Raw genomic sequence first — 20,198 nt, forward strand, 5'->3', positions numbered from 1 at the left:
ATCACAGCGGCTCGGCCGGAGCGTGCCGTTCCCCGGACAGACTCGGTCCAACTGTACAAGCTTTCATTTAGCAGCGTTTCAGCAACAGGTGGTGTCAGATAAGAACAGAACAGAACCAGCGCTCTCAGTTTATACACCTGATCTAAATACTACAGAAAGCTGAGCGAGAGATTTAGACTGATATCAGAAGAGTCTGTCAGTTATTACTTAACTAATAGTTACTAATCAAAGGCTTAAACTGATGAACATTGGTAAAAAAAAAAAAGGTATATTGAACATTTTAACTAATATCCTTTATTCTTTAGCCTGTTATCAGAAACAACAGTAATAAAATTTGTTTTTACACAAATATATAAACTCTGCAAATGTCTAAAATCTTTAAAAATTACAAAAAAGTAAGGGATTTATACTGCTGATACGTGCATTAATAAAAGAAAAAGCCAAAACCAAATAGGTTGCATCTGTGAAATGTGTTCCTTTCATGCTTTTTTTGAACTAGCAGTTTTATTTTAGACAGAAATGACTAAATGTAGCCTAAAATCTTAAAAAAACAAAAGCAAGAAAAAAGTGAAGAACATATATTGGTGATATGTGCATTAATAAAAGCCACACATTCACACTTTCCAGTTATAAACATATAACATATATATTAAACAAATAGGGTTCTTTTAATAAATATATAAAACCAGATTTTCCCACCTCTGTGAAATGTGCTCCTATTATAATTTAGTTTCTCTTATTTCTTTAGTTTCTTTTTTAAGTCGTTTTTGTTTTTTAACAGCAGTTATAAACCTTTTTATTTTAAAATAACGGTTAAAAAGTGAAGAATAAATAGTGTAGATATGTGCAATAATAAAGAAATAAGGCATATAGTCCTACTCGTTAATTATGAATAAAACATATTTAAATAGATTTTATTAAAATAAATAAATATAATAGATTTACCACACTATACAAACTAATGGTGCATCAATAAAAATGTGCTACTTTTTTCCTTTAGTTTTTTGTTTTTGGAAATCTTATGAAATGGTAGTTTTAAATCCCTTTTATATCATAGGTAAAAAAAAGTAGCTGATATTACAGCTGATATATAGATTAATAAAAGAACAAGCCACATAGTGTTTCTATGTACTTGCCAATTACAAATATCTAATATATTAACATGAATATATTTATTTTAAGAGAAAATCTATTAACATATTTTTCCCAGTACATGTATGTATTATTTTTTGATACAGCTATTAAAAAGAGTTCTTATATATCAAATCTTATATAAAAAAGCAAAACAAATGAAGAATGAATAGTGCTGATATGTGATAATGTGATTAATGGAAGAGCATGTTATGCAGCCCTGCTTGCCAATTATAAATAAATGAAATATTTTTAAAAATAGATTTATTTTAACAAATATATAAAAATAGATTTTCACAGAATGCTCAAACTAATTGGCATATCTTTATCCTTTTTGCTGGTTTTCTTTTTTTAACTTTTTCTGAAATAGCAGCTTTAAAACTTTTTAGATCAGACAGAAATAAAATCTAAAAACAACAAAAGAAAGTGGGGAATTTATCCTGATATCATGATAAAAGTCCCCCTTGACAGGAGAACAACACTTTGGTCCCTCCGAATTCTTCTGTGTTGGTTTTTGTTACAGCTGCCAGTGCAGATTTAGGCCTGCTTGTAGGCTGTGCTTGAAATGGGCTTATCTTTTGAGGGGCCTGATCAGTTGACAAAAGCCCATTTAGATGTTAAAACTGAGCACAGCACTTTTGATGCAGAGAGAGGGAGACAGAGACAGAGAGAGATAATCAGATTCCTTCAAAGGAGTCAGAGTCAATTAGAGGTCCAATTAATGGTTTGGCAGCAAAAAATAAAATTAAATAAACAAATAAGAAAGTGATAGAAGTGGCAAGGCTGTGAAAAATGACGAAAAGTGATGAAACAGTCTTTTTGAGGGGATTTTTGAGACACAGAAAGAAAGATCAGATCAGAATAGAGAAGCAAACTTTGAAATGACTGTCGGGGGAGCTCGGATTTTTTTTTCTTTTTTTATAGTGAGAAAAGGCAGAAAAAGCGAGTGTGGTGGAGAATAGTCAAGCTATTTTGAATGATTGGGACATCATAAAGAGAGGGCGCCTTTGGTGTATTGATAAGCTGCTCTTTTAAGTGTCGGAGAGTCTGGGGAGAGGAGGAGGAACCCAAAGCCTGTCAAAATGTATTCTGGAGTCCTGCTGATATCTTTTGTCATAGCTGAATATATCGAGCCTAACAATCCTAGGAGTGGATTAGGCACAGAGGATTAAATGATTTGCCGCCTGGAGTTTACTTAGCGACGAAGCTTGTGATTAATATTAAAGCGAAGGGAGAGAAGGAAAGCGAAGAAAACGAAATGCGCTTTTTTTTGTGCATTATTTTGTGTTTATTCTGAAGAGAGGCAGATTCTGAGCGATAGTGGCGTAGCGACGTGTAGCTATCTGTGGGTCAGTGGGCAAAAAACCTTTTAAACTGACATTATTGAAAGCGTTATTGAAGAACTAAGACTGGGCTAAGTGCTAAATGCTAAGTTGGACGAACACTCAAACACTGAGAGAAAGAATGAAAGAGAGAGAGAGAGAGAGAAAAAGAGAAAGAGAGAGAGAGAGAGAGAGAGAGAGAGAGATAAAAACACATGAGAAAACATGAAAGCTACCCATTATATTATTATTTGCACTTTGAGCTGGTAGCGTTTTTTTTTCCTTCTTCTTAACCCGAGCGATTGATGTTTCGCAGGCTTTGAAAGAAACAGGGCCACAACGGAAACATTACGCTCTGCATGATGAGACAAATAAAAAACAAGAAAAAATAAAAAAAACGTAAGCGGAATAATAAATATCGGAAATAAGGAAAAGAGGAGGGGGAAAAGAACCACAAAAAAATGTATTTCCCAAAGTGGGAGGAGTAACAGGCACCATTATTACACTTGGTGATAAAACGTGATGAAACGACACTCAATCGGCGCACCTACCATCTTCACGTGGACGTGGGGTCACCTCAGCGTGCGGCACTTCCTGCTGATCTGAACTGTAGACTTATCCCGATTGTCTTCCAATAAATCGCGTCCTGCGTTACGCAGTCTGCGGCATGCCCAGCCGCCATCTTTAATCTCGTCCGGGTAATCTCAGCTGGTGGTGATGGTCCTCCTCTCCCCTCCATCGTCCCTTCTTCTCTTCCACTGCCTACTGCTTTCAACCACAGCCGCCACCACCCCACCCCCCCCCTCCACCCACCTCCTTCCTCTCAGACCGTTATTGGGGGTTCTTCCCTGCTTCCTTTCCTACTGACATCATATCGCTGTATCGACAGGCTCCTGGGCCGCTCGATAGAGGGGCAAGCGAGGAACGTGGAGCTCCGGCTGCTACGTTTCGCCGCGTCGCTTATTCTCCGGGCGCTCGCCGCTCCGTCCCAAACATATCCAGCCAAAACAAAAATTCATCCAGGATCTGAGGCCTGTGATCTGAAGAAGGCCCAAATTTCAAGCCCCCACCCCCCCAACCAACCAGACCCCCCTCCCAAAGAGTGCGTTTGAAGATGGCGTCCTCTCAGATGTTCCAAGTAATGAGATTTAGAGTGCTATGATTAATCGAGGCCAATTTTATACACACACAGCCACGCACATAGACCAACACAAAAGACTCGAACCCAGACGTAGATGGTCTGACCGATCAAATTAAGTTTTCCTCGGCGGATCTTCGCGCTCACAAATTGGGGAGCAAAAAAAATGTATCAAAAACCAAACAAGAGCTCGGCTGGAGTTCTTTGATCGCGGTTTGCCCAAACAAAAAAAGAGAGAGTTGAAAAAGAGAATTGATCCGAGCTCAGCCTTTGACGATAATTTTGTGTACGATAAGTACACACACAGACACGCTTAAATCTTTTCTCTTTTATTAATTCTTCTTCTTCTTTTCTTCCGCGTTGTAACCGTCCATGGTTAAACCGTTTGACCAAACCATAATCACACAAAATGATCAACCTCACGCTTTTTTCCCCCTTTTTTTTTGGTTGTTATTGTTGTTGGCGCGCAATGCTAATCCTGTTAGCCCAGTTAGCTCAGTCCCTTGTTTCATGGAGTAGTAGTAGTAGTCAATGTAGTGGTCTATGCTATGCTAAGTCTCAAAATGGATGGTGGTGATGATGCTCTCACCTGCCTCTCCTGCTGGGTGTCTCCTCCTCCGCTGTGATTTCCGTGATCCGCCATGACTGGGCGCAGTTGCCGACTTGCCACCCTGGAGTACTTTCTAATACTCATGGTTCCTCATGGTTTCTGTTCCTGACTAGCGTGTTGGTGAAAGGTGTGCATCTTTACTTTATGTTGCAGCCTCAGCTCTGCGAGCTGATTGGTGGACGGCGGGACCAGATGATAGACCTCGAAACCCTATTGTAGCTATGGCAACAGACCCCACAGGCACAAGTGATTTGCTCCTAATTGCTAGGTAAACATCAGACATAGGGCTGGATCTGATCAGAGCGAGGGATGAGACGAGACGAGGCGAGATGAGAAGAGACGAGGCTTTGGAGGGGCGACGATTACGAAAATCAAACCGAGCTTTGAAAATGAAAGGACAGCTGAGCACTGGCCAGTCAGTCCATGCAGTGAGTCCATCCTGAGCGGGATGGGAAAAGGAAAAAAAGAAAGGGGGGGAAGCGGACTGGTGAAGAACACCGCTCTTTTCACGACACTGTTTTACGGAATGCCGAATTCTTCTGTGTGTTATTTGATGTCGGGTGCATTTCAATCTAAAAAGAAGTGGACAACTCCTAAAAACAAGAAAGTAAAAGTGAACGGCGAACACGGCGGACACACAGAGAGAGAAAGAGAGAGAGAAATAAAGAAGCGCGGTAAGAAGACCAGATCGGTGGAGACGGATGGTGTAAGAATGGTGGAAAGAGGAACATGGAGAGGGGGGAAAAGATGATATTGCCTTTGTTGGGTAATGTTATCAGCTGCTTACCTTTCATACAGATTTCACACTCGCCTGTCTGGTAGCCGCCGGGGTCAGAGGCAGCAAACTCTTCCCACAATGCCAGATTTTCCATTCAAAACATCCTCGCCGTTGCCTGCCACTTGCATTTGCGTAGACACCGCCGCACTTAAAGCAAATTCGCCCTCCACACTTTGTCTCCTTCGCAGGACCCCCTCGTCCCGCTGTATTTAGGACCGCGTCGGGCTGCCAATGGAGCGCTACCCAAGAGGCGGCAGTCGGGATCCCGCACGCCGTCGTACAAAAACAGCAGTGCGACTAGTGAAAAAAGAAAGTCAGGGGATAAAATAGCAGCTGGCCTGTAGTCTCAGCGGCCCCACAGCTCACCACAGTCAGGGCTCATCTGTTAGGATCCTGGGGTTTTTAAGGGGGAGGGGGGTCAATCTCTAGGAGAAGCAAAGACAGAAAAGGTACAGGGTGAAACACACAACAGCCAGGTTCAACAATCAAATGAAACTATTTGTTGGAATTACATATTACAAATTACAACAATAAGGAAGAACATTAATGATCATGTTCCCAAGCCAAACTGACTCATGTTTAAACATGTTTAACAATAAAAAAAAATAGGTAAAATTATTTTTTCTCCATATACATTATTTTTAGCTCGACTGATATAAACATAATCATTATAATTAGTGTAATCTAAAGTTTTACCCCTTACAGATCATAGTAAAATAAAAAGTTGCCTCAGTTGTAGTCTAAATTAAATACATTGTTATCCCTAAAATGGTCAAACTGACAAGAATGGTATGTGTGTAATATAGGCATACTATATTTTAAACCTAACATACATAATATAAAGAATAAAAAAATAAAAAAATCCATTTATATGTTCACAATAATTGCACTAATTAAGCCATAGAGAAAAGGTTTTATGCTGCAAAAACAATTAAAAATATGTTATCTGCACATATAGCACAAAATAATCAAACTGACCCAATGTTTAAGCATGTATAACAATTCAAAAGTAGTTCAAAATAATTAATATCTTACAGTTTATTACAATAATTAAGCCCAACTAGGCCGGTCACAATATTAAAATGACCAACTTATTGTAAAATATATGGACATACCCTCAGTAATTCTGCTTTCAAAGATATATGGAACATAATTTTTGTAAGTGTTCTGTGTGTATATTCAGGTATATGTTGACTAATTTTATTTTATTTAGGTTTTATTTATCACAATATTTAAAAAATAATTATATCTCAAACCTAATGTTTGAGTTTTCTTCATAATTAAAATTTAATTGGTGTTTTAAAAGGCGTAGTGGCATTATTATGCAATTATGTTATGACCATACCAGAAAACTAAAGTGTCTTAAAATGCCGATAGTATTTCTTATTGCAATTAGCTCTCAGACATTAAATCATCTAAACAAAAAGAGCGATTGTGACGTGCTCCAAAAATGCTTCAAAATATGCTCCTGTATTTTTATACTTTGATAATAAATGATAATAAATGATAAAATGATAATAAATATCACATTTGTTATAGAATCACAGTATACAGTATTTCATAATTCTCCTGTTGTTGTCGTTCTTCTTATTGTTTTTGCTTTTATTATTACCATACAATAAATCCAATATTATTACTATACAATAATATCCAATATTTCAGGTCTCTGCATATAGTGTAATCTTACGTTACAATAAATTATCAAGTTTTTTTCTTAATCTCTGCATCCATACTGTGTATCTTGAATAAAATGTCTTGCATACAATGTCTGCACTACTTCAATTGGGCGACACTGAAAAGACTACTTTAAAATTCATTAATTTAAGCTTTTCTTTGTATTTTTTTTTTGTTATTTTTTAAGTTAATAAGACATAAATGGGAGTGTAATGATACTGTAATTTATTAATGTGTATATTAAATCAATGTGGGCAGATATACACTGTGTAACATGGGATATCGGCATTGGTCGGCTTTACTATGTTCATTAAATCATCTCCAAATCTCTCCTTATGCAATCTAGAATTATTTAAGGTTCTCATCATATCAGCAGCTTAATAAAGGTATCAGCATACTGAATCAGCATGTGTAATGATGGTATATCAGGTGAGGTGCTGATGGAATTGAACACATCCACTGGGGGTGCTGGCTGGAGGCGTCCAGGAGAAATCTGGAATTGAGCTTTGTTCTTCAGCCTAGCTCTCAACATCTCAACTACTTCCTTCAAAGTTAGATTTTTGCTGGATTTATGTTTACCTGCATCTATTCTAAGAGGATTCGATGAGATTTTATTGTCATTCACATCACATGTGGTAGATGAGGTGGAACGAAATTAAGATCTCACAGTTCAGTTCCACCCAAAAGAGCAATTATTATTAAGGATAAGATAAAGTTCAATAAATATAAATATAAAGATCTTGGTTTTTATACGAAACACTTTCTCCGCCCCCTTAACATATAGCAAAATACGTGTTTAAAAACTGATTTCTGGGGAACATAAAAATGTTTTAATACTATTGGAATTGTTATATCAGTACATAGTAGAGACACTTTTTGCTGCAAGTACAGCTGCAAGTCTTTTTAATTTTTGTTTTCTACCAGTTTTGCACATCTAAAGACAAAAAAGACATTTTTGCCTATTCTTCTGTGCATAATAGCTTAAGCTCATGTTTGCTGTGTTACTATATGGCTTGTGGCTACAAACTGCAAACAGCACTTCTTATGTTTTTCTTTTAACAATGGTTTTCTTCTTGCCACTCTTCCATTAAGCCAGGTTTGTGGAGTGCACAACTTATAACTGTCCTGTGGACAGATTCTCCCACCTGAGCTGTGGATTTCTACAGCTCCTCCAGAGTGATCATGGGCCTCTTGGCTACTTTTTTGACCAGTGCTCTCATTGCCCAATCTGTGGATGGATTGAACAGAGCACTCCTTAGGATGCTCTAAGCTTAAGATATGTTTAATAACATAACATCTGACCTGTCTGGTGAGTTCCTTGGTCTTCATGATGCAGTATGTTCACTAGTGTTCTCTAACAAACCACCAAGGTCTTCATTGAATATGTGAATTTATACTGAGAGTGAATTACACACAGCTGGACACTATTAACTAATTAAGTGACTTCTGAGGGCAATTAATTGACCTTTATTTTATTTAGGGATTTCAGAGAGTAAATGGGGCATTTCAAACTTTTTAGATTGATATTTGATTCAGATATTAAATCCATGAATCATTTTCATTTCACTTCACAATTATGTCCTACTTTGTGTTGGTCACTTAAAATCCCAATAAAATACATTTAACTTTGTGGTTGTAAGGTGACAAAATGTGAAAAAGTTCAAGGGGTAAGTTTCACATAGACTGTATGTCCAAAAGTACTGTATATGTTTACGAACACTCCTTCTAATTAATGCATTCAGATACAAGTTGATGCAGTTGTAGTCACTGCTGACACAGTATGCAAATTAACACACACATATATAGCCCCATGCCATTGCCTAATGCCAGGCATGGACTAGAGACTATAAAGCCCCCAGTATTGGGCTGTGGATGAGTGGAACTGTGTTCTCTGCAATGACGAAGCTCATATTAATATGTTTGGGACTGGGGGAGATGGGTAAGTGGGGGTGAGAGGTTTAGAAAATGTGATTTCTAAAGAAACAATGAATGTGCAAGTGTCCCAATACTTTTGTCCAATTCCACAACTCTTTTATATTGAGTTCTAATATTGAACAGAGGTATAGTTCTGAGAAAGGGTTTTAGCCAGTTAAAACAAAATACATTTTTGGGTCATAAATGATTAGTTTTTGAGCTTATGAATAAGGTGGTGAATGAGGTGGTGATCATTAAACATCTAGACCTTACTAAAGTTTTTCTCATGATTACAATCACAATCTCACAGCAGTCCACCAAAATCTAGTAAAAAAGCTTCCCTGAATGCCAACAAAAGCAAATTAACCTCTTTTATACCTATATACTGTAATTATTTAAAAAGAAACAATAAATGAGTATGTGTCCCATCACTTATGTCCATATATAGTTTTACTTATATTTAGGACAGCAAATCGCCAAATATATGATAAACTGGCAAACCTCTGATAGGCGGATGATTCTCTCTCTTATTGTTATAAAGGGAAACTCTAGATGTTGATTAGTTGCTGGGAAACGTGTATGAATAGAGGAGCGTGCTAAGCTGGTAGACTGATAGCTACCAAAGTTATCAAATTCTACACAGACTGCAATGTCAAATGACACCGAAGGTGTGTCCTAAAAGTGAGGAAAAAGCACCAACTATCCTGAGGGTTAACGGGTGTGTCAGAAAGAGGATCCAGTTTCCACTTAATATCAGGAAAATACCTCTGCTTCTGACAAACATCACACCAGCACTAACCCAATACTCCAATACATATCCCACTGTTGCCTAAACACACACAATTCCACATTAACACAAAGGATAAACACAGATCTGCAGGAAACAAAACGACACATGGAAAAATCCATTCAAAATGTAAATATTACGTGTTTATCTCAGTTTCACTTAACTGGGGTCATTGTTCACCTATGAAATCTGATGTATTATGTTATATATGTTCTGTAGAAAGACATGCCCTTTGGCTTTGTTCATATTATAAGCCTCGTTAATACATTCTGAATTTTCTAGTTGACTGTATAAATACTGTATATAAAATGTATAAAAATAAATAAAAAAGAAGCTAAAACTGTTTTACCATTTTGTCAAATTTGTAACCAGATTCCTATTATGGGCCCTATTTTAGCAGTCTATAGGTAAGCCGTCAGTCGCACATGTGCAGCTTGATTTAGGGCATGTCAGTGTGTCTTTGCTATCATAGCATTGGGAAAAGTACACCTTACACAACAATATGCTTATTAATTTGCTCATTTAATATACTTAATATTCTCATGTAATATGCTCAATATTATAGGTGTTTCTACTGAGAATAGTCTGGTTGTCGAATGCATATGGAGAGATGGTTGTGTTATAACGTGGTATTAAATTTGTCTTGGGTGTGTTTATACTTGCATTTGTATGTGGCTTGGCTTTAACAAGATATATTCCCGACACTCAAGACACTTTGGGCCCGATCTTACATTCTGTGCAAGGCATGTCACGATGCTCATTGCTACTTTACACCCCAAATATACAGTGAAACTGAAACACCTGTCATTTTAGTGTGGGAGGTTTCATGGCTAAATTGGAGCAGCCTGGTGGCCAATCTTCATTAATTGCACATTACACCAGTAAGAGCAGAGTGTGAAGGTTCAATTAGTAGGGTAAGAGCACAGTTCTGCTCAAAATATTGCAATGCACACAACATTATGGGTGACATATCAGAGTTCAAAAGAGGACAAATTGTTGGTGCACGTCTTGCTGGCGCATCTGTGACCAAGACAGCAAGTCTTTGTGATGTATCAAGAGCCACGGTATCCAGGGTAATGTCAGCATACCACCAAGAAGGACCAACCACATCCAACAGGATTAACTGTGGACGCTGTAAGAGGAAGCTGTCTAAAAGGGATGTTCGGGTGCTAAAAACATAAAACCACGGCTGCCCAAATCATGGCAGAATTCAATGTGCACCTCAACTCTCTTGTTTCCACCAGAATTGTCCATCGGGACAATAAATTATTGTGGTCTAAAACCAGGGGTTTCAGTTTCATTGTCCAACCCCTGTATCTAGACAGGTACATTTCTGGCATATTGCTATCTTGGCAACTTATACCCCCACTTATTACACACACACAAAGACACATAGCAATGCACAAACCCAACTTTACATCAACAATAAACAGAATACAAAATAAAATAACATTGCTTTTCCAGTAAATGACCTGCTTGAGAACCTTTATAGTGTAAAAGAGCAGGTCAGTTTCTTCTGCTGAGAAGTGCAGAGGTGCGACGCGCCATTAAAATAGCAATTCGCCAAAGTCATAGCTTATCTGGCTCTTAAAGGGAATGTTAGGCAAGTGACACGTAGATTGGTTTATTTTATGTTATGTCCAGAACACACCCATGATTAATTAAGACAATTGATACATTACTTTTACTTATTCTGAAATGCACAAGACTTGCATGATACTTTTCCCGTTGTTACAATAGCAAAGACTCACTGGCACACCCAGTGCATGGTGTGTAGTTTACAACTCGCCTATAGGTCACTTAAACAGGTAAATGGGGTAGCTTTTGTATTTTTTAGCCTTGTATTACTGATCAGGTTTCTTTTTATGAACTACTTGGAATAACTTATTTCACACCACAAGCAGCACACACAACATTGCTCTGAAACACTCCACACTTTCAGTTCTATTACATTCACAGTGGAACATGACAGAAGACCAGAATAAAGCTGAAGCGCATATGAATAAAAACACCTCATTAAGAGGTAGTCTGTGGCTGATAAATGGTTGCAAGGTTGTGCTGCTGCATTGATTTCAAATCAATGAGGAGAAAGAACGCTCAGTGCGCCAAATCAATCTTGCATAACATTACAAATCCAGCATCTCAAAGCCCAGTCCATCCCCTATGATGGCTGGATAAAGCGGGCAAGAAGTATCTGCTGTATTGACTTTGATAAGAATCGAGTGTGAAACTCTCTCCCATTCTCTGCTGCTTTTATGCTCTCAGAATGTATTCATTAGATGTCTCTCACAAAAGTAATGTTATTCTAACTTATACACTTCTAATGATTGGCAATGTTGCTTCTACTTATGCATTTCTAATGAAGGATGATTCCAGAAGCTGAACCATCCATCCATATTATTTCATTGGTACACTCTCTCACTGAAACCAATTACCTCTGCTGTTTCTCATTACCTTAAATCCATTTGTACATATGTATTATGGGCTGCTGGCAAACATCGACTAGAGAACAATGCAGGCACTTATAATTGGGAAACATTCATCATAAGCAAAGAATTTAATGCCCACAATTAGTGTTTAATGCCCAGTACACAGACTGTTGTTTGTAGATCGGCGACCAAACCCTTTGCTCTAAAGCAAATTGGCAAACTCACCACTTCAGTTTCTGAATCAGTTTCTCTGATTTTGCTATTTAGAGGTATAAATTTGAGTAAAATGAACATGGTTGTTTTATTCTATAAACTACAGACAACATTTCTCCCAAATTCAAAATAAAGATATTGTCATTTAGAGATAAATGACAAAAAAGACACAGAGCTTTCAGACCTCAAATAATACAAAGAAAATACGTTCATATTCAAGTTTTATTAGTTCAGAAATCCACAGTTTCATGCATCTTGGCATGTTCTCCTCCACCAGTCTTACACACTGCTTTTGGATAACTTGATGCCTTTACTCCTGGTGCAAAAATTCACACAATTCAGTTTGGTTTGATGGCTTGTGATCATCCCTCTTCCTCTTGATTATATTCCAAAGGTTTTCAATTTGGTAAAATCAGAGAAACTCATCTTTTTTTAAGTGTCTCCTATTTTTTCCAGAGCTGTAGTGTGAAAAATGTGTAGGTAGAGTTGTAGCTAGGCCAAAAGAATAACTGTTTTTGTTTGGATGAAGAGAATTTCTTTGCGATAAATATGAATATTGTCATTTTAAGACACTTTTTTTGTCATTAATATGACGATAATATAATACTATTAAATAGGGCTGGGTATCATCATTGATTTCCCAAATCGTTGTATTACCATTTCCCAAGGCCCCAAGTTAATTGCATTTTCATTTTGATTCAACTTGATTTAATATCGATTCAAATAGGCATAATTCAGAGTTACAGAGATCAGCAAAAATACTGAGGTCATGTCCATTTATTGTACGATAACTCAATCATACAATAACCATCGGGAAAGGCCTTGTCTCAGCATCTGCGGCTTACTTGACGCTCGTCCCTGATGATAATGAGCTGTATTCGTTTATAAAACCCTTTGAAATAACCCTGGAGTGTGTTATCAAACGAACAGCCACAAGGCAGACACTTCTCTCACAGCAGTTCTGCTGAAGGTAGAGCTTGTCGGGACTCATGCATATTGCATAGTGTATTACTGACTACCACAGTGAGCAATTCAAACAAAAAACGAAAAAAAAGTACTATGAATATCAATTCACTGTTTCAACATCGTTTGCAGCCAAAGAAAGTGAGTAATTTATCCTTGTGTATGTATGTATTCATAGGAAGTGTGTGTTTACGGTGCTGGTGAGGTTTATCACAGTGTCAGAATTTGACAAAGTTGCACGTTTACCAAAAAGCTTATAGCATTTCCAGCACACTTGGCAAACATACATTCAAATTCAAAAGGGCTGCACAATATTGGAAACAAATATGTACAGTACCAGGTAAACATTTAAACACATCATAAATTAAGTGATTTTTTTCATTATTTGTTACATTTTCTAATCAAACAAAGCGTTAAACAAGCCATAATATGTTCAAATGTTTTGATTATTCAAAGTATCACCTTTTTATGATGTATCTTTATGACAGTCACCTTAAATGGCTTTTACTCAACAACTGTGTCTAATTGTCTTGAATCTCTTGCCTTCTTAATGTGTTTGAAAGCATCAGTTGTAAATAACTACTCAACTAGGTAAAGGGAAAAATTACTTTAAGAAATGAGGGTCTATCAAGACAAATTAAAAACGTTATGATAAAACTAGCTCTCATCAGGACCACCCCAGGAAAGGAAGAGCAAGAGTTTCCTCTGTTGCACAGGATAAGTTCATCAGAGTTACCAGCCTCAGAATCTGCAAGTTAACAGCTTCCCAGATAAGAGCACCTTAATGCTTTACAGAAAATTTGGTTGGTTTAACATGTTAAAGTTTAATACATGATTCCTTACGTGTTCTTTCATAGTCTGGATTACTTAAGTATTTATTTAAGTATTTATTTACAATGTAGGGAAAAAAAAGAAAACGTTGAATAAGATTACTGGTACTATATATATTGATAAAATATATTAAAATAAAAATAACTATTGTAATATCACAGATTTTATGCGGGTCGCAATCTGTGTGTGATGATTTAATACAATACAATGGTCATTTCTGTAGAAATTGTGCAATTGTCTCATGATTATTGCACAAAACTACTTTAAGTTACAGTTAAATATATACTATTTAAATGTGGTTAAACATAAATACTGATACTTTAACATTAATTTTTTTTTTAGTTTTGACCATGTTCATTTTTCTAGATTTTCTTTATCCTATGTGACACTGCTTTGCGATTTGCGATGCGACTATTGCATATGTGCACATGCCGATGCAGTGGAGGTTTATCACAATGGCTTAGAAACTGACAAAATTGCACGCTTACCAAAAACACTTACGCAAATTTCAGCACATTCTCCAGAACACCTACCATGCTAACACCTCATTTCTGCAATTCGGAGATACCAAGACTAGCTCAGACCTCGGGTTTCGGCTCCAAAGCTCCTCTCCTCTCCCCATCTTTATGCTGCTGCTCCCCCTCCCACCTCTCGCTGTCTCCCACTCTCCCAGAGGTGCTTGTTTATTCCTCCCTTCAGGCTGTAAGACTGAAGCCTGGGCCTGCCATGAAAGAACACACACAGAACAAGGGGAGATTAAAGGACACTGAGATATAAGCAGTGCATCTGACCATACCATCTGTGCTTCTTGAAACATTTTTTTTAATCTTGCACTCATACACAAGAGCAAAAACACCACATATGTAAGCTAGGGTTAGCAACACACACTGCATAGCCGGGGAAACACACAAATGCACGCATTTACGATTTCACAAGATAAAGAAGACAGAAAATGCATTATTAATATTCTGAACAGAAGACGGGAAGACAGTATACAGTATAAGAGGAGATATACTGCAGCTGGTCTTGATCTGAATTACAAATTCATAAATAAATAAACACAAGTACAATGATTTGCTTCCTAAATCAGGCCTGACAGGTTGAGAAGCCCTCCTGGAGTCTTAGATTAGATTAGGTTTAGACTAGTTCGTAGGTCTTTTTAATTCATTTTATTCCTCAGGTTACTATTATTGTGTTGTTTTTTAAGCAGCTGAGGCTGACAAAGAATAACAAAGGATTTAATAAGAAATATGAAACAAAGCTTGTGATAATGCCTACCAGGGAACAAATGTTCAAGATAAACACTTTATTATTATTTATTGTTGTTGTTATTATTGCCATCATTACTGCTTGTTTTGCGGATATTACAGCAGACAGTTATCTAATCTAGGTTAGTTAACTAGCTAACTTAGCATTTTATCTAGCTAACATTTGAACTAATCATATCATTGTATCCATCTAGCATTTAAACTAACTTAAAGTATAGCTAACTAACGTTATTTAACTAACATTTTACATAGCTAGCATTAAAGCTATCTTAAATTATAGCTAGCTAGCACTTAAGCTAAATAAATCAGTTTAGCCAGCTATTGCTTAAGCTTATTTAACGTTACATGTTAGCTAGCTAACATTTAAATTAACTAAAAAGATAGCTAGTTGCTATTAAACTAACTAACGTTTAGCTAGCTAGCATTTAAACAAACTAACTTAACATTTTAACTAGCTAGCATTTAAGCTAACTAAATTAGTTTAGCTCGCTAGCATTAAAGCTAACTTACATTTTAGCTAGCCAGCAGTTAAGATTACTAAGTCAATTTAGCTAGCTAGCATTTAAGTTAAATAACATTTTAGCTATATAGCATTAAAGCTAACTACACAGTTAAGCTAATAATAATTGAACTAGCTAACTTAGCATTTAAGGTAACTAAATTAGTTTAGCTAGCTAGCATTAAAGCTAACTCACATTTTAGCTGGCTAGCATTTAAGCTAACTAACTCAGTTTAGCTAGCTAACAAATGCTGGGCTTGTACTGTAATAATGGGATACAATTAACAGAAACAGCAATTTAATTATTAATTGTGAGTATTTTATCACAAACATCATCTAAAATTGAGTCAATATATAGCTAGCTAGCTAGCTAAAATAAATAATAAATAATCAAATCACCAGTAATACATGAAAAAACGTAAAAGTTTGGTGTGATTCACAGTTCTAATAAGATAAAAACATCACTTACCTTTGTGTGTGTCGTATTCACTTTATTCTCTTGGAGTAGGGCAAAGATTAACCTCTTGTTTTTAAGATAATAGACCAAAAGTTTGAACAAAAGGATTTTCCTAATGGCGTCCATTTCCACAGGACCAAAAAACACATGTCAAGTTGTAATTATGACCTTCAAACTTGTAAATAAGAATTTCCAAGGAGGACTTGAAGGCAGTATAAATTTATAACTTTAAAAAAATGATAAAAAAAATGTAATCACATTTTTTAAAATTTTCTTAAAATACTTCATTTTCAAGTAAGTTAGAGCAGTGTAGACCAATTGTAGGGGCTTGGTCATTTTCCAGCAAACAGTGAATGAAAAAGATATCAGTTTAAAATATTGAATTTTTTAAAAAATAACAGCATCATGGCTTATACCGATATAATTCCAATATCATTGCTACATCCCTAAATTAAATAATTAGTTGTGACTATTTTATCACACATATTATCTAAAATTACTTAATTACTTATGTTAACTAGTTAACATTTTAGCTAGCTATTAAACTAATTAACATTTCAGCGAGCTAGCTATTAAAATAACATTTTAGCTAGCTATTAAATAACGTTTTAGCTAGCTAGCTATTAAACTAACTAACAGTAAAAATTTAAGTTAGCTAGCATATAAGCTATCTAACATTTTAGCATTTTAAGGTTAACAGTTTAGCTAGCTAGCTTGTACTACACTAATGGAGATTCAATGAACAGAAACAGCAATTTAACTGTGTCTGTTTTACCACGGCTGGCATCTAAAATCTAAGCTAAAACATGAACAAAGTAATACATTTAATAAATAGTTAACATAGCTTAGCTAATATATCTGCCCTTTGCTTCTTCTTCAGTGATCTTGCTGAGTTGTGGTGGTTGTGCCAAGGCTAGTTAAAATCTGGCATAAATCTGCCTCAAACACAATATTCTCTAACGTACAAAGTTGGCTAGATTAACTAATTTAGCGTGAAATTAAAACTTAAAAACATTTTAATTAGCTAACCTAGGTTATAAAAGTTGTTTGAGAAGCGACGTAGAAACGCTGCGATTACAGAGCCTCCCCCTGTGGAGGCCTTAGAAAAGACACTGTTAACCTGAGTTGCATTTTATTTCAGGCGTCAAACGACATACAGGTGACAACTTGGGAAGGATAACATACAATTAAATACTAATTTGAAGGCAAAAGCTTTAATGATAACATAAATTCGCCGTCAAAGACATATTAAGTGAGGTTTGAGACTAGCTAGTTATCTAACGAGTTAACTAGTTAGGTTAGTTAACGTTAGTTAAAACAACAGGTTTAACATGAGCTAGCTAGGGCTAACAAACAGCTAGTTAGATATCTACAGGTAGCGTCAACTAAAACCAAGCTACGAGTTTGAATATTGTATAAATCTCGGATAATTGCTAAATAACTTGATTTATATGCGGTGTTCTTTTCAGTCAGACTAAATAAACGTCTAAAGTTAGCTCACTTAGCTGGTAAAAACACGCAACTATGAGAAACAGTACATACTGAACCAGTTATGTACAGTCTTTATAAGTGGTCCGAGCCGGTGAAACGGCGCAGGCGCGGTGGCCAAGTGGTAAGGCGTCGGTCTCGTAAACCGAAGATCGCGGGTTCGAACCCCGTCCGTGCCTTTTTTAGTAAAAAAAAAAATTGAATTACTTTTGAAGATGTTTATTTTCACATTTTTGTTTAACCTCTGTCCAAGAGTAAACTAAAAGTCAGTGTTAGATTAAACAAGCCGATATATAAATAAATTAGAAAAATATAATCGATTAAAGACATTTTTCCCCAGAAATTCTGATTATGATAGTAGATAGATGATAGACGGATCGATAGATAGATGGATAGATACTTTATTTATCCCGAAGGAAATTTAGGGGAATTTATATATATACATGTAAAAAATAATGAAACACATTTGTTATTCTCTACTTTAATTAAGAAATAAATCTGATAATTGATTATTTTTTTATTTTTAAATTTTGAGTGTGAGAAAAATGGGAAAATTATATAATTGATTAAAGACTCATTTATGTTCATTTTCTTCTGAAATTCTTATTGCAATTGGCAGAAAAGTAAACTAGAAAATTGGGGGGGAATGTAAATCAGATAAATAAATAAAAAATAATTTTATATGTATATATAATATTTTATATGTATATTTTATATTATATATATTTAAATATTTATTTTCTAATTATGAAGGGTAGAAAGGTAAAATTCTGACTGTGGGTTTTTTTTTTTGTGCATTAATCTGTTCTATTGTTCAGCACCTCCAGAAACTCCTTCATTCAAGACACTGAGAAAACTATTCCAGGTGACTCTCCCTCATGAAGACACTGAGATTAAAATACCAAGAGTTTGCAGATCTTTCCTCAAAGATACATGTGATACTTAGAAGAATCTAAAGTATAAAAAACATATTCTGTTTTGTTTAACACTTTTTGTTTATAGAATAGTTTAATATTTTGTTTACAGAATATTACAGCTATAGTGTTCCTGTATAGCTTTAATGTAGAGTCTTTAATATTACATTTACAATGTAAACAATCATAAAAAGAAAGAGAAAACTCATTGAATTAGAAGAGGTCTGTCCATACTTTTGACTGATACTTTACATAAATAAAAAAAAACAATAAAACACTTATTTCTCTATTGGCCAAACAATTTTGATGCCTAACATTCTATGCATTCCTACTGGAATGTGGAAAAGGCTAGCACTTGATTTGTCAGGCAGTTAGAAATATAAATATATTATATTTATAAGGTATATAAATATGCTATATGTATCAATCAGAAGAAGATATTTTTAAATTATCATTGCAAAAGGCAGAAATTAAAAACTAAAAATTGGAAAAATGGATGAACAATGATTTAAAAGTCATATTTAGCCTCAAACAATCAAAATACTGATAAACGTTAAACTGACTTTTTTTTGTTCATTTTTCCGGAATTTCTGTTTGCAAGGGGCAGAGTGACAAAAAAATAAAAAAATAAAAAATCAGATAATTAATTAAAAACTATTTTTAAATTAACATTTTCCTTAAATTCTGATTACAAGGGGCAGAAAAAATGCAATATGTTGTTTTATACATATTACATCAAGATTTTAATGTAAAATATTTACAGTCATGTGCCACAATATGAAAATGATAATGGTAATGAGCTTCTCACTAAATTTATCTGATTAAATTTGTAATTTGGCATCAATATTCAGAATAGGTCTGGGCTCTTGTTTTAAAAGGCCAGCTTAGCCCATCTAAAACCAGCAGTAGGAGCAGGTCAGTGTTGTGATGCCATGTGATGTAATGCTAAAGAGCGTCGATAGGGGGAGGCAAATCGCAAGAAATCTAATATAAAGCTGGGTTAATTTGGACAGCAATAGACTGATAAATAAATCATCCTATTTTGGGCTCTTTCTTTTATAAAATTATGTGTTAAATATAAACTTTAATTTAAAAACGTATCAATGTTGTTTGCAGAGCGAGAAATAAAAAAGAAAACTGTGCCAGCACGTCTCAGTGATTTCTAAGAACATCACTTGCCTAGTTTCTATACTTGGCTGTGATTTCTAGGAAAATCTATCTGGCAGAAGCCCCATCACTTACTTCACTTCCACTCACACCACGGCTTAAACTTCACTCCCTTTTAAAGCAGCAGGGAGGTAATAAAGGAGTGAGAGAGCACGGGACAGGAGTCCTGAAGCTTCTCTCCATTCGGTTGGACAAGTAGTAAATAGTTCTAGCAGTCCAAGCCTAGCTGAAAGTTAATTGAAAATCATTGTGTGTGTGAACTGATAGTGGTGCTTGACTAATATCAGTTTAATGTTACATAAAAATAGAACATTTCGTGTCAAACCTTATTTATCTTCTACATTTGGCCTAATGAAGATTAAATACAATTTCATCAATTTTCTTATTTCTGCCTTTCACAAACAGAATTTCAAGGGGATTTTTTTTTTTTTTCATTTTTCTATCGTGTAATGTAATGAGGATGGTTGGGTCTTACAATCAGAATTTCAGGAACCATGAAAAAAAAGTCTTTAATTGGTCATAAATAATGAAAACATATTTGTAAAATGTTTTTTGGAAGTTCTGATTGTGAGTGGCAAAATAGAAAAAAAGAAACAGTTAAATTACAAATCAATT

At 35.5% G+C, this 20,198-nt stretch overlaps 2 protein-coding genes and 1 non-coding gene across 7 annotated transcripts in view; 1 reads left to right on the forward strand and 2 right to left on the reverse strand.

The window, feature by feature from the left end:
- Window positions 1-5,410, reverse strand: part of axin1 (axin 1) — an 80,619-nt gene extending 75,209 nt beyond the window's left edge. Inside the window, exon 1 of one of the 3 annotated variants that reach the window (XM_022683394.2) lies at window positions 4,989-5,410. The gene's annotated coding sequence lies outside the window, so the exon portion shown is untranslated. Of the gene's footprint in view, window positions 1-3,004; window positions 3,160-4,180; window positions 4,363-4,988 lie in introns of those variants that run through there. The other 2 variants (XM_022683392.2, XM_022683395.2) reach the window with 2 other exon arrangements.
- The window catches only part of LOC103043027 (interleukin-4 receptor subunit alpha), a 679,179-nt gene that overhangs the window by 465,972 nt on the left and 193,009 nt on the right, over window positions 1-20,198 (reverse strand). The window lies entirely within an intron of this gene.
- On the forward strand, window positions 17,610-17,681 carry trnat-cgu (transfer RNA threonine (anticodon CGU)). Its single transcript has one exon. It is a non-coding gene; the product is annotated as a tRNA-Thr (tRNA).

The sequence above is a fragment of the Astyanax mexicanus genome, chromosome 3 (genome assembly GCF_023375975.1).
Source record: "Astyanax mexicanus isolate ESR-SI-001 chromosome 3, AstMex3_surface, whole genome shotgun sequence".
NCBI lineage: Eukaryota > Metazoa > Chordata > Actinopteri > Characiformes > Acestrorhamphidae > Astyanax > Astyanax mexicanus.